The following is a 13,371-nucleotide window of genomic DNA, read 5'->3' as shown; positions in this document are numbered from 1 at the left end:
GCCACCGTGCCGATTAGTTTCGCAAGGCTCTCGCTTATAAAGCTCCCAGTTGCTCCCGTATCCACCGTTGCTTTATACGCTGTCCCACCGATTTCCACCGTAGCTGACAGGTGGGTGCCTTCGTCTTTCAAGCTTCCAATCAGTTTTGAGGGTGTTCTTGTTCCGACCGCCGCTGTTCCCTCCATGGACGGGGTCGGAATGCGTTTCCCCTCGCTTTGCAGCAACGCCATGTACTCACGCCGATTCTTCCGCACTGCCAGCAGTATTCTAGCCAAGCGTTTTGGCATTCGCGGGCAAAGTGTCCGTCTTGCCCACAGCGTCGGCAAGCCATCATCGGGTTGTTTACGAATCCGTTACAGGCCCTCGGTGCCGGTTGTGGGCCTTGTGAGTAACTTTCTTGGAGCCGCCAGCACTCTTCTGGTGTTGGCTGGTATTGTACCTCCGCTGCCATGAATCTCGGGCGAGTCCTTGCTTCCTGCCGTATTTTCTCCCTGTCCCTTTCGAGCTCTTCGAACTCGTCAGCTAATTTCATTAGCTGTAATAGGTTATCGCATTGGTATGGCCTGGCATATGCCCTAAAATCCGGAAGGCTTTTCTCTAATATGATTTTGAGCTGATCCTCTGTTGAATAACGAAGGGGTCGCATTAATGTCTGCATCTCCACCATATAAACTTTAAATCGTTCGCCCACTCTCTGCCTTCTTCGATTTACCTCCTCCCTGAGTTTTTGAAAATAGTCCCTTGGAAGGAAATAAACTTGGAAGCTGTCGATAAACTCCGTCCATCGATCCCAGTGTTCATTATTTGCCACATACCATTTTAATGCCATTCCTGACAAAAGTTCTGGCATTGCTCGGGGAATTAGGTCTTTGTCCAGTCCATAAGTGTCCGCTGACCATTCTACCTGTTCTAGAAACTCGAGGGCCTTTCCTGTTCCGTCGAATTTGAATCCCCACTCCCTTACTTGTTTTGCTACTTTTGAGTAATCTCTGGGAGTTTCGGGCAGCTGATAGTTTGGTTTGGGTGGAACATGTATTATAATGGAATCTGTAGGTGCTGTCTCATTTTTTTGTTCTGCGTTTTTCCCTGGGGACGTTCGCTGGTGTAGTTTTGCTAGTTCGTTTAATCGTTCCATGTGTTCCGGATCTTTACTGTGTGTTTCCACCCACTCGCCGAACTGTTTCCTCATCTCGTCCACGAGTCCAGTTAGCTTGACTGTGAATTCTTCTCCGTATTTTTGGAGATCTTCCTTTCTCAGTCCCCAGACCCATCCTGGAGCCATTTTTGCGGGTTGACTTTATTGGTTTCTCTTGTTATTGGAACTATTCGGGTGTACTATCCACGTTGGGCGCCAGTGTAACGATCCCTGATCGCCCCGAGTTGGCTGAGCTAGCTCAGGGGATTGGATTGGATTCGGTCCACGAATTTATACACGTGGCAGTACCCCGAATAAGAACACAAGAAGATCCAATTCACGATAATGTCTTTATTTCTGCTTATTTCTTGCCCGTGATACAACTTTTCGCTCCCCGCCGTTTCCGTCACTCCGTTCTTCCTCCAGGGGTCCACTCCGGGTTTCGCCGTTCCCGGGCGTTCGCTCTGACCGGTCCGCTTAGGACACCGTCCTAAGCTCCGATTGAGCTGCCTTGACCAACTCGATCGTCAGTGCCTCCGCTGGCTGGGACACTCGCCGGCCTTCGTCGGCGAAAGCGCTCGACTGGGCAGCTAGCGCGCACAGCTTGGTCACTGTCCGATCCCGTGGTCCGCCGGTCCCGCGACTCGGCTTGGGGAAGGCCTTCGGTGGCCGGACTGGGCTGACAGGGGTCCTTCGGGCAGGACCTGTTGGCTCCGTTGAATCACTCGTCTCCTGGGCTGTTCCGCCTACTCCGTGGACGCGTCTTCGACTACGCCGTACCGCACTTGATCTCCTTGCTGCCGCTGGGTTCAGAACTCCTCGTCCTGATGATTTCCACTTCACTTCACCGACCATACACTGACTCGCGCCTGCGCACTAAGAGACTCTCCCGCCGCCGCGGCCCTCCTTATATACCCGGCCCGCCGCCATCTTCCGCCGGGTAACTTTCCATCACGTGATCCTCCACCAATGGTATCGCCGCTGGTCCCGATTAACGGGTCGCCATCGTCTTTGGCTTTTTCATGACCAAATAAGGTAACAAACTTGGGTCCGCCGCGCTGGGGCCCTTTTCATGCCCTTATAAGGTCACCAATCTTGCTGATTCTCGACGCTGTTCGGCTCGACGCTGCTCGGCTCTCCGCTCCTTCACCATTCCTCGTAGTCCGCCATCCCACTTGACTCTCCTTTTCCCCAGCGTCTTCTAACGGCCTTTCCCTCCATCCGCGGACTGGAACAATCAAGCGGTTCCCCGTCTAGAGGTACCGCTTCGTTCCCTTAGGTACTGTTCCCTGTATTTAGGTACTGTTCCCTGTATTTAGGTACCGTTCCCCGTATTTAGGTACTGTTTCCCGGTCTTTATTCTTGTGCGGTATTCCAATACCTCACAGCACCATGATCACAACACAGGCGATGTTAACTACTCTTTTAAGAGAACCTCATTTCGCTATTAAAGTAAAAAATTTGCTATCCAAAGTCAATCTACCAATATCTGTAACATGACTGGAGAATTTATACCTTGAGACCTTCTGTCTAGATTTCTCTCCATTAATTCATGGCAACAAACAAGAAAAAGGTATTATAGTTGCCGCGATAAGTTTGCTAGGTGATGTCACCATTGTTCATGATCAATAAATATAATTAATCTGTTCTAAGTACACACAATAAAACAAAAAAAAAAAAACACTACATAGGGGAGAGTGGGGGAATTTCGTCACAGGGGCAATTTCGTCACCTGTAATATCTCGGAATCCATAAGTCGTAAAAATATATAATTTTTTTGTTTCAGTCCTTCAAGACGGCCAGACACAACCAATGCATTTGTTTTGCACAGAAGGCCAAGATAATTAAGCTATAATATTAAATGTGTTTTAACAGTTCAAAAGCTACATTTAGTTCTCGACGAAATTTTTTCTGTATGCCACAATTCAAAAGGAATAAGATACACGATTTTTTATATAATACACAGTGCTATAATGTGCATTTCTGCGTCAGTGATTTTTAACTTCGCGCCTAATTTTGCAAGAAAAATAATTATTTCTAAAAAAGTACGGTCTGGGGAAATTTCGCCACCCTACGCTAAGGGTAAATTCGCACCTATTTTAAGTACATATATTTATATTTGACGAGCTGGCTAACCAACAGACTACCAGCAGCAGCAACAAATATAGGACATCAACAAAAATGGTACGCTTGATCAGTGTAGCATATTTACAGGAGTTAAACTCCCTACATTTTTCAGGTGACGAAATTGCCCCAGTTGTGTGGTGATTTTACCCCCCTGTGTGGTGAGATTGCGCCAGTATATTGGTTTTACATTTTATTTTTTTATAAATCACCAAGCTAATTAAAAAAATAGGGGAATGTCACATTTTAAAGCTTGGTGCTAACCGCATTCAACAATAAAAATAGAAATATGATAACGTGTCTCAAGATGGACAAAAAATAGCTTTGAAAAAATGCTGACGAAATTCCCCCACTCTCCCCTAATCACCATAATTTGATAGGGGCACAACATTTATAATTTATACATAACTTTTATATAATCTTTATATTGACACTTTTAGTATTAGTCTTCATAAACATTTCTATAATTAATATATTATATTAATATATCTTTTATATTTTTATACCCTTGCAGAGGGTATTATGATTTCAGTCAGAAGTTTGCAACGCAGTGAAGGAGACGTTTCCGACCCCATAAAGTATATATATTCTTGATCAGCATCACAAGACGAGTCGATCTAGCCATGTCCGTCTGTCCGTCTCTCCGTCTGTCCGTCCGTCTGTCCGTCTGTCTGTTTCTACGCAAACTAGTCTCTCAGTTTTTGAGCTATCGGGACAAAACTTTCGCAAAAGTTTTCTTTCTATTGCAGGTAGTATATATGTCGGAGCCAACCGGATCGGACAACTATATCTTATAGCTCCCATAGGAACAATCGGAAAAAAAACTTTAAAATATTCTAGCTTCGGTGTTTTTTGAAATATTACCTTCTACTTTTGGGGATGTTATTTTTTAAATATTTCATATTTCATATTTCATATTAATGGAAAAGTAATAGGAAATAAATTCAAGCTTCTTTGGTTTTTATTGTATTATCTTCTACTCTAGGATATGACTCTTTTTAAATATTTCCGAATTTTAATTTAATCAAAATCGGACGACTATATCATATAGCTGCCATAGGAACGATCGGAAAATTAATGGAAAAGTAATAGGAAATAAATTCTAGCTTCTTTGGTTTTTATTGTATTATCTTCTACTCTAGGATATGACTCTTTTTAAATATTTTCGAATTTTAATTTTAATTTGATCAAAATCGGACGACTATATCATATAGCTGCCATAGGAACGATCGGAAAATTAATGAGAAATATTAGAAAATTGAACATTTTTGCGATTTGTTAATTAATAGGAATGATCTGCAAGGGTATATAACCTTGGCCTCTCCGAAGCTAGCTTCCTTTCTTGTTTTATCATCAACACACTAACACCTACAATATATTTTTGTCAACTATCAAGCACACATACACAAAACCTTTTTACAATAAATTTATAATGTGAATCGAATCCCATAATGTGTTGGTAAAAACCAGTTATTATGTTGGAGAGGAAGTGGCTTCCAAAGAATCCACCCCAAATACGGCGAGCTCAGCCGGCAGCCAGCGCACAGTGGTTTCCCCCATAGGCCAAAATTCAATACGTTCTCTGGAGAGAGACACCGGTTGAGCCACTTCGTACTTTTGAGCTTAATACTGTAACTGATGGGACTGCATCGGCACCATTCCTTGCCATTCGCAGTATGACATACCTGGCAGATCAATACTCGGATCAATTCAAGGTCGGTGCACAAGCCATAAAATCTTCGTTTTATAAAGACGATTTTCTCTCCGGTGCCGATACCGTAGAATCGTTAGTCCAGATCAAAGGTGAAGTCTCTACAATTCTCAACAAGGGCCACTTCCACTTGGCGAAATGGCATTCTAACTACAAGGACTTCATCGACGATAGCACTCTAAACAATCTAAACTTGGAAGTCGAATCAATAACTAACGCCCTGGGCTTGAAGTGGGACCAACGAAGCGACGTATTCCTTTTCTCGGTTCTTCCTCAGAAAACCTCGGAGATAGTTTCCAAACGCTCTATCTTGTCGGTTGCGTCTGCAACCATTAGGCTTAGTAACGCCTGTCATATAGTCGCAAAAATGATTCTCCAAGAGCTATGGATCTTAAAGGTTCATTGGGACGAATCAGTTCCCCAGAACATACACTCAGCGTGGCTATCGTTTCATTCGTCAATGTCTTCCCTACAATCGCTAAGAATTCCTCGCTATTGTCTAAATCCGGATATAATCAGTCTGCAGCTTCATGGATTTTGTGACGCTTCAATTAGAGCCTATGGCTGTTGAATATATGCACGCGTCCACAGTTCAGATGGTACAATAAGAGCTCAGCTAGTCACATCTAAATCTTGAGTAACGCCAACCAGGAAATTGTCTATTCCCAAATTGGAATTGTGCGGTGCACATTTATTGTCAAAACTGTACAGTAGGGTTATTAGATCCTTCGTAAACAAAAACCCAACTACATATTTATGGTGCGATTCACAAATTGTATTACACTGGTTCCGTCAACATTCAGCCACGTTATCGACGTTTGTAGGCAATCGCTTTTCGGAGGCTCAAGAGGAAACAACCGTTTGCCGTTGGAGGCATGTTCCTACACACCTTAACCCTGCAGATCTTATCTCGAGAGACTGTACGGTGGCGGAGCTAAAGGAGTCCAGATGGTTCGACGGACCTGAATTTCTACAGTTAGATCAAACTCAGTGGCCAGCAGACAAACGAGAGGAGCCGGATGTAGAAATTGTAAACATTGAATCCCGGAAAACAGCATTCGCAATATCAACCATCTTAAACCAACTTCTGGAAGGATATTAGCTCCCACACCCGTTGCTTATCAGATACTTCGATTTACCGATTCTTCCAGACAGCATAAAGTAGCTAACAGCTTATTACCGTCCGCAGATGAGCTTCGACGCGCGATGCATTGCTAGGAATTTACAAACGAAGTACTTCAACGAGGAATTTAACCTGCTGCAAAGGGGCAAGCCTATTCGAAGCAATCTCAAAAATCTTGGCCTTTTCCCTCAAAGGTGCGATAACTTTGAGCTGATCAAGGTAGGAGGACGTTTAGAACACGCTGATTTTTCTGACAGCCAAAAAAATCAAATCTTGTTGCCAAACAACGATCACTTTGTAGACCAATACATGCGGTACGTTCATCTTAAAAACTTCCATACTGGTCGTCAACGCCAGGAATGTTGCTCGCCGAATCGTACGTTCGTGCGTACACTGTGTACGATATCGCCCGGTTTTACTCAACCAAATCATGGGTCAACTTCGGCTTATCCCCGCGAGACCATTCTCAAAATGCGGAATTGAGCCCAGTAAACATTTACATGCGAATTCGCGGCAATCCACCTAGAAAGGCGTATATACCTGTGTTCGTTTGCTTTGTTGTCAAGGCCATATACATCGAGTTAGTCTCAAGCCTGACACCAGAATCATTCCTCGGCGCTCTCAAACGTTTCATAGCTCGGCGAGGACGTCCTTCGGATGTCTTCTGTGGCAACGCAACTAACTTCACAGGAGCAAACAACAAGTTAGAAGCACTCAAAGAGTTCCTGTTCAAGAAGGAAACCATTGAAAAAACAAATTTTCACTTTATTCCCCCCAGGGCACCCCATTTCGGAGGCATCTGGGAATCGGCCGTCAAAAGCGTCAAGGGTCTCCTTAATCGAACATTATGGGATGCCCGAACTCAGCACTGCGCTCGCTGAAGTCGAGGCGATTCTGAACTCTCGCCCGCTGTCGCCCCTTTCTTCAGATCCAAACGACTTGACGGCTCTCACTCCGGGCCACTTTTTGGTTGGCGATGCCCTTCGCGCACTACCCGATCCGCCGGAGACTGACACCAAGATAGAGAACTTACAGCGTTGGCGACGAGTCTGTGCCATCAAGGATCAAATCTGGCGTCGCAGGTCGCTGGAATATATTCAAGAACTACAACATAGGAGCAATTGGACTCAGGAGTCGCCCAATGTTTCCGTGGGTGACATGGTAATAGTACATGAAGACAACATGCCACCACAACGATGGAATCTAGGCCGGGTCATTGCAGTCATACCGGGAGGAGATGACAGGGTGCGCGTTGCCGATATTGTTACGACCCATACACAAGGTTGCCCTATTGCCAGTTTCTTGAAAGTCAAGGATTACTTTAAATGGGGCCGGGATGTTGGGGACTAGCCCCAAAAAATTTGTAAACACATAACGTAAATAATTATAATTTCAAAGCTCGCGCTCTTATAGCTGTTCAGCTACAAATGTTATTGTAATCAGCTGCTCCAAGACGCTGCCAACTTAGATAAATTGTACTGGAAAACTTAAAGCGCGGCCAACTAGACAAATAAATGCAATTTTGTTGTGTATATTTATACCTATCGAAATGTAGAAGACATTTTTTAAATCGGACCATTTATTAAAAAGTTATACGCAATCAAAATTTATATATCTATCTCCCTCGCTCTCCCTTTAGCTGAGTTACGATTATTAGTCGGGACACCAACCCGAGTACAGCGTTCGCATTCCCTTTAGCTGAGTGACGGGTATTAGATAGTCGGGACACCAACCGCACAGTGGTTTCCCCCATAGGCCAAAATTCAAAAAATCGATAGAACCCAAAATTGGCAAAGATTATGCAAATTTTCTCTAAAATGCTCAAGCTTTTTCGTGGCATACAAGATTTTTCTGGAAAACTTTCGGTACTTTCTAAAAATAGACCTAAAGTCGTGAGCACGTGTTTAGTTGCAAAGCAAAACTGCGCGCATCACTAACTTTAAAACTTTAAAAGCGTGTATTTCTTAAATTACGTGTCCAAATTAATATTCTGTGATATGGATTTTGAAGTTAAAGGTATTATTTTTAAGTTTCAATATTAATAAAAGTTAACTTGTGTTGTCCTTATTATGAAATTAATTCTTTACTTTCTAATGTTTTTAGCAGCTTTTGTATTCGTCTTTTTATGTTTACTTAAAGTTTTAACTGTGTGTATTCAGTGTAATTGTTAATACCTGAAGGTATAAAAAAAGTTAAAGCTAGCTGCAGATACTTGCAGATGTGTCCATAATCAACAATCTACTAACAGCCTCTATTTTTGTCGTTAAGGTCAAATCAGCTGTTTATTGTGTTTTTCATTCGTGTTTCGTGTTTTTATTAGGTTCAAATTGTAATTTTTGTTTTCTTTTGCTATTATTGGATTTTTTGTTTATTATTATTGGGTTTTTTTAATTTTCAAGTAATTTACAGGTAATAATCAAAACTAACGGATTAATATTTGTGGACGGACAAGAATCCGAAGGCATGGTTTCTTATCCGCTTAAATATGATTTAAATGCAACAATACTTTAATAAAAAAAAATTTTAAACTGAAAATAGCTACGTGTTTCAAATTTGGTCCGATATTTTGTATGGAAGCTATAGTCGGGCGATATGTACAATTTTTTGTTGCTATAATTAAAATATTTTTATAGAATTCTGGGGAAAATTTCGTAACGATATAACAACTAGAAGTATTTTTGGCCGCGGCTCCCATACAAGCGAAACCACTGAGCAGCGTGCCTGCTCAGGATGCAACTTCCTCGGCCCAAGCCCTTCTCAGGACTGGGGCACTAATATGCCCCACTATATAAAAAGATTAATATAGCACAAAAATCTGCTAGTCATAGAAATCAATATACTCTTTATCTAACTTTACATTACACACACACACACACAGTTTCTTTTTTTGATGACTTTATATATATTCTTTTCTTTGGGTACAGACTGTTCTACTATGTGAAAATATAGTACAAAAGTCTGCCACCAATAGAAATCAAAATACATACTCTTTATCTAACTGTGCATTACACACAAAATAAACATACACACACACACATTAATCGTTTTTGAAAGCTTTAAATATATTTTTGTGCTAGAATCAAGAAGTAAGATCTATTAAAGTAACAGATCTTTCTCGATGATACCATCAAAGCAATATACTCTTTATTTCACTTCACTTTCACCTCAGTTGAAGACTATAAATATTTTTTATACCCGTTACTCGTAGAGTAAAAGGGTATATTAGATTCGTGCAAAAGTATGTAACAGGTAGAAGGAAGCGTTTCCGACCCTATAAACTATATATATTCTTGATCAGGATCACTAGCCGAGTCGATCTAGCCATGTCCGTCTGTCCGTCTGCCCGTCTGTCCGTCTGTCCGTCTGTCTGTCTGTATGAACGCTGAGATCTCGGTAACTGCAAAAGCTAGAAGGTTGAGATTTTCCACGCATATTCTTGGGCTTCCTACGCAGCGCAAGTTTATTTTAGCCGAGTGCCACGCCCCCTCTAACGCCCACAATCGCCCACTAACGATTTTAAAATGTGTCTGGCGCCCACACCTTTTAAGATTTCCGAGAAGTATTAATGCAATTTTGTTGTGCATATTTATACCTATCGAAATGTAGAAGACATTTTTCAAATCGGACCATTCCACTATGGGAAAAGAGTCAATTTTTTTGGCATAAAATCAACTTATTTTACAAATTATTTTTAAAAATTAAATATATTTTGTGAATTTACATACCCTAATTAGCCAAGAACAGTTATCTAAGATTTTTACTAACAACACTATAGTGTTGATAAGCGAACAAAGTCAGCTCATCGATTGACTTTGTTGTGTGCGTAAATTAGTGAAAAATCTTTCAAACTTTCAGTGCTTATTTTGTGGAGCAACAAAATGGTTTATTATTTCTGATCATGTCAAATCGTAGCAAAGGTATTTATAAATTTATCTTAGATTACATGTTTTGATTATTATGGCTTGTTGTTCAACTGTGAACTGTTTTAAATGTGTATCTTTTTAGCTTAAAACTAACAAGTTTGTTTGTGTTCCGTGGTGTACAACTTATAAATGGCACAAAGTTGCAAAAAGGTAAAAACGCAAAGTTATTACCAAATGTATCCTTAATTTCGCAAAACTAATAATTTTTGCAACTTTTTGCACGTTTTTTCAAAAAAGCTTTATCTTAATAGTATATATAAAAAATTTCTAAATTGTATCTCTAAAACTAAAGTTTATGCCAAAAAAAAAGACTTTTTTCCCATAGTGCATTCATTACAAAGTTATACGCAATCAAAATTTCTATATCTATCTCCCTCGCACTCCCTTTAGCTGAGTTACGATTCTTAGTCGGGACACCAACCCGAGTACAGCGTTCGCACTCCCTTTAGCTGAGTGACGGGTATTAGATAGTCGGGACACGAACCCGACTATAGCGTTCTCTCTTGTTTTTAAATTATAATGGTACGAGAACTGTTTAACATTTCAGATTTTAATACCATCACAGCATCAAAACAAATTACTCTTTATCACACACACTCACAGTTTTATGACTTTAAATATATATTTTATTCTACATGCCTAGAAAAATGGATATTAAATGTACTACTCATTTCTCTGGGTTCACAGAAAACAATATATTCTTATGGTGCTTTTAAATTATATATTTATGTTCAACGATCTATTGCCATATTATGTAAATATTAATACTGACTGTAAACCACTGCACAAAAACAATATTTTTTTTCTATTAGATTTTATTTTCTGGAGTACTTACTCTTCTAAAGGCAATTTTGTTTTTTTGTATGCAGGGAGAAAGTAGTTGCATGTGAATATTAAAAAGCACTAACTTTATCCTGCAGTCAGAAAAACAATTTATTCTCCAACTCACTTTATATTACACATACACACCCGTCACTTGTTAAAGGTATTAAATATTGTTTCTGACCAACGTTCTAGTGCCTTATTATCAAATATTAATACTGACCATAGGACGTTTGTATAGAAACAATACCTTTTATTTCACATGGTATTGCTTTTTTGTTTTTTTTTTTGCTGAAAGGAGACGTTATATATTAAGAGATTCTATTTTTTGAGGAGTAAATAAGTTTTTTTATTGATATATGTATATATATACAGAGAATTATATGCGCACCCAGAAAAAAAAGACCGAAAAAATCTAAGACCGAATTTCTTACATTACTACCGTTTTGTTCTTTTACTTTTTTAAGACCATATTCTTATATTGATACCAAAGGGTATTGATTTAAGACCAGTAAATTTAGATTTAAGTTGAACTTATGCACGCGCGCGTAACATGGTGCGAATGCCCAGTTGGTAAGGCGTCTGCCTCTGATGCGAGAGGACCCCGGTTTAAAAACCGAATAAGTCAAAGTAAGTAAAAAGTTTTTCAAACTTATTTCAATTAACATTTCCTTTATAACTTTAAGAACAAAAATGTATTAAAAAAGTTAAGTTGTTAATTTACTGATTACAAAAAAAAAAAGAGTTGTGTTGTGAGCGGGAATTGAACCTCGTACCCCCAAACACAAAATAATACCAGAATCCAGCATCTTGGCCCCTAGGCCATGGCCCTCTTATTTCCTTCCATGGCAGAATGCTTACAGGAGCATTCAAAAAAATTTATTTTCTTACTAAAAATAAATATAAATTTAAGTACGTTTCGTTCTTAAAGTAAAAACAGCGGTCTTAAAAATCCGTTCTTAAAATAATACCATAAATTCTTATAATGATACAAAACGGTATAAAGCTATTTTTGAGACTCAAACAGACACGTTTTTAGACACAATCAGAACAATTTTTTCCCTGAGTGCGTGTATATATAATTACTGTTTATTCAATCTGAGAGTATTCTGAACTATAAATAACTATGTTTTTTTAAAAAAAATGTTAGCTGCGCAATAATTTGTGATTTGATTTAAATTTAACTCCCCCCTCCCGCTCTCTCTTTTGCTCTCCTCCTGCTTTTGAAACTTTCCATATGTGTGTTAAAAAAAATTTGACATTTTGACAGATTTGCGATAAAAACAAGAGCGAACGCTATAGTCGGGTTGGTGTCCCGACTATCACTCAGCTAAAGCGAACGCTGTACTCGGGTTGGTGTCCTGACTGTAATCGTAGCTCAGCTAAAGGGGGTGCGAGGGAGGTAGATATATATATAAATATTTTGATTGCGAATAACTTTTCAATGAATGGTCCGATTTGAAAAATGTCTTCTACATTTCGATAGGTATAAATATACACAACAAAACTGCATTTATACTTCTCGGAAATATTTGAAGATGTGGGCGCAGGACACATTTTAAAATCGTTAGTGGGCGATTGTGGGCGTTAGAGGGGTCGTGGCGTTCGGCTGAAATAAACTTGCGCTGCTTAGGAGGCCCAAGAATATGTGTGGAAAATCTCAAACTTCTAGATTTTGTAGTTTCCGAGATCTCAGCGTTCATACAGACGGACATGGCTAGATCGACTCGGCTAGTGACCCTGATCAAGAATATATATACTTTATGGGGTCGGAAACGCTTCCTTCTAGCTGTTACATACTTTTGCACGAATACAATATACCCTCTACTCTACGAGTAACGGGTATAACTATAAATAACTAAGTTTGTAAAATATCGAAACGAAAGTTTAAATTATTGTTAATTGAGAACGCCGAAAAGTGAAAAGGCTTGGCTTGGCTGCTGCAATATTTGGAGGGAGAGAAAATACAAGACTGGTCGATTTGATATTCAAAATTCAAAAGGTTTATTATGCCCAGCAGCGCAGTTTTGTAAGAGCCCTTGCAGGCCCGCTGAATCCGATCTTAGATCTAACATAGTAGTTCTGGGCCTGTAAGCGGTGAACATAACGCTTTTGGTCTCTCTTAAGCTGTTACATATTTATATCTTAACATAATTCAAAATTTCATGATTAGCGTTCTGCGCTTCAACATTCCTGCGACCTTGAAGGACCTGCCTTCAACATATTGGGAGTACAGCCAGCTTTTGAATAGGACGCTTGAATACATGGTCTGCTGCGGTCTTGATTTCGGCCACTCGAAGTCGGCCATCGGCCCCTGCCACTATGCTGATGACCCTGCCGGTAATCCAATGATTACCAAAGCTCCGACCTCCAGATTGGGCAATGTAGTTTGCCGCATGGTTTTGCGCTGAAGGCTGTGGACGTATTCCTTGGACCACGCCTGCCAAAACCGCTGTCTGAGTGTGGATAGCAGTTGCCACCTGTTTATTGCTTGGCTTAGATGCCTGGCATACAGTACATAAAATGTCTGCCT

This window comes from Drosophila takahashii, chromosome 2R (genome assembly GCF_030179915.1).
Source record: "Drosophila takahashii strain IR98-3 E-12201 chromosome 2R, DtakHiC1v2, whole genome shotgun sequence".
Classification (NCBI taxonomy): Eukaryota; Metazoa; Arthropoda; class Insecta; order Diptera; family Drosophilidae; genus Drosophila; species Drosophila takahashii.
The sequence above is the reverse complement of the archived record's forward strand: the minus strand, read 5'-3'. Positions refer to the sequence as shown.